Here is a 2,556-nt window from a genome sequence, read left to right as displayed (position 1 = left end):
TATCTATCTATCTATCTATCTATCTATCTATCTATCTATCTATCTATCTATAGAAAAGAGTATTCTTACTGTAATAAACTAAACTGTGGGCTACAGTAAGTTGGTGAAAGAAGATTCTACTGGATCTTCACCTTACTATTTGATCAATGAGTAAGTAAGCACAGGCATAGCCGGTTGATGATTTTTTTTAAGTGTGCAAGATGAGATGATTAAAACAGTCGGGGCATAAATCAGCGTTTCTCAAATTTACAGTCGTTTATTGATATCTGTTCGACAAGGGGTGCAAACTCAAATCACAAAACCATGGTGCTAGGCAAGGGTCAATCTACCTTTGTTTATTTAAAAAAATAATTATAACTTAGCTTTTTATTGTTATTAACCTTTTATTGAACCCAGCAAACCTCTTTGAGATCCCAGCTCTTTTATTCAAGGGAGGCCTGCAGGCAGCCTAAACATGAGAGGAAACCGAGAAAACTCACGCAATATGAAAGAACATTCATTTTATGCGTATAGAACAAACATAACCTACTGTAATAAATAAAAGGAAAAAAGATCAAACCTAAAAAGACACATGTGCAATAATTTCTTATCCAATTTTTTTTACATTTATTAAAACTTAGGAATACAATTTACCACAATCCTTCAAATCAGTAAAATAAAATAAAATAAAAAATCTGAACTTTAAAGTAACATAAGAGATTTATTTAAAGCAAATTGATGGTAAATCAAAGATTATTGATCAGTTCTAACTTGTTTTTCTTGGCTGTAATGAGAAGTCTGCACTGAGCATGCTCAGTTTCTTTATTCAAGCAAACAGAGGTGATGCAGTTCATCCATGATCTTAACCCGCATCTTCCTTTCCAGGTTGCAGGGGTCACTGGTGCCCATATCTAGCAGTCACTGTGCGAGAGGCGGGGGACACCTTGGACACGTCTCCAGTCCATGACAGGGACACAGAGACAATCGAGACAAACAACCGTTCACTCTCACTCACACCTAGGGATAATTGGAGTTACCAATCAGCCTAACAGGCATGTTTTTAGTCTGTGGGAGGAAATCGGAGTACCTGCGAAAAAAGCATGCATGTTCAAAGAGAACATGCAAACTCCACCCAGGGAAGTCCTTGGCTGGGATTTGATCCGGCAACCGCTTTGCTGACAGGTGACAGCTCTGTTCCACCATGTCACCCAGGCCAGATCCAATACATTTAAATGATGATCTTGGGGACCACATTAAATGTTAATAAGGGCCTGGTTTGGCCCATGGGCCATAGGTTGGACACATGAAACATATCAAAACAAGAGGTGTTTAAAGTGACCTGAAATATTTCTAATACTGAACCAAGTAAAGGTGTCCTTGTGTCACTTTCCTCTTTCTTCTTTGTCATGTTTCAAGTTTATACCAGCACAGTTCTTGGTACAACTCAGATGTGACCTCTGTGGAAACCTTGAACAGTGCGGACACCTGAGGGGGTGTTGTACAATCTGAATGCATTTTATTGACACAATATGTCAGAGCCTGACTGCGCTGCAAGGAACGAGGGGCTGCCATGGAAATTTAGTGGCGTGCACATTTAAGACTAAATTAGACAACGAACATCCATTGAGCCATTTCCCCCCCATTTACCTACTTTCCAGGTCAGGTGTCTATCTCCAACAATCCCCGTGTCCCTGAGGACATCCTGGACATGTCCAAACTAGTCCATGACAGAGACAAATGAGTTCCCAATTAACCTATGCTTGTTTAGGCTTTGTGTACTAAAATGCTCTGGAGAAAACATGAAAGGATGAACACAGAGGGGCTGGGGGGGAGCGAGCTTCCGAATCTGTGTCTGTGGAGGATGTCGCACAAACCACTGCTCCACTGAGCCGCCCCGATAATTAACTTTTTAATCGTGTCATCAAATGAACTGTGAGGACATTACCCCAAGCAGTGTTTGAAGCTGTGTCAATTTTAACACACATACGCGTTAATTACGACGGATTAAAAACAAGAAACTTCCGCTCGGATAAAAACAAGTTATTAAATCAATGATTTTCCCCGTATGAAGCTTATTTTATAAGTGACTCTCATTCCCTCTGCTCAGCCTTTTAACAAGCAAGCATTAAAAGATAAAATTAAATGTGACGGGCACTCACCTCACCTCTCTGTGGAGTAAAGTATCCGTCAGTGAACGCAGCATGCAGTTAGTTAGCTCTTAACTAGCTGCAATTTAAAAACTGGCTGGGCTAGACGCATTCAAGGTAGTCGGGAATTTTTTTCCGAAGTTCATTATCTTTTAAAAATTAAATAATTAAAAATATATACTTAAGGCTTCTGATGTGCAGTTGGGCTCACGCAACTCTGGGTCAAAAACAAACATTTGAATCTGCTGAACTCCGCGGTTAGACTGATTTTTTTTTGGTCTAAAAAAATAAATAACGGGTTGTCTTTGAACGCACCCTGTAGCTGGAAGCAATGGGAGAATTCGTTAGAACTCCTCGTACTTTTATAATTACAGGTGCTGGACATACAATTATGAAAAAGTTGATTTATTTCAGTAAATCAATTCAAAAG

At 39.5% G+C, this 2,556-nt stretch overlaps 1 protein-coding gene across 1 annotated transcript in view; it reads right to left on the bottom strand.

Moving 5' to 3' along the window:
• The window catches only part of LOC119415713 (high-affinity choline transporter 1-like), a 19,565-nt gene extending 17,400 nt beyond the window's left edge, over positions 1 to 2,165 (bottom strand). Inside the window, exon 1 of the mRNA XM_037682876.1 lies at positions 2,139 to 2,165. The gene's annotated coding sequence lies outside the window, so the exon portion shown is untranslated. The remainder of the gene's footprint in view (positions 1 to 2,138) is intronic.
• Positions 2,166 to 2,556: the final 391 nt, after the last annotated feature.

Source organism: Nematolebias whitei, chromosome 10 (assembly GCF_014905685.2).
Source record: "Nematolebias whitei isolate Nwh7 chromosome 10, NemWhi1, whole genome shotgun sequence".
In the NCBI taxonomy this organism is placed as follows: Eukaryota; Metazoa; Chordata; class Actinopteri; order Cyprinodontiformes; family Rivulidae; genus Nematolebias; species Nematolebias whitei.
This window is presented reverse-complemented; position numbering and strand designations above follow the sequence as displayed.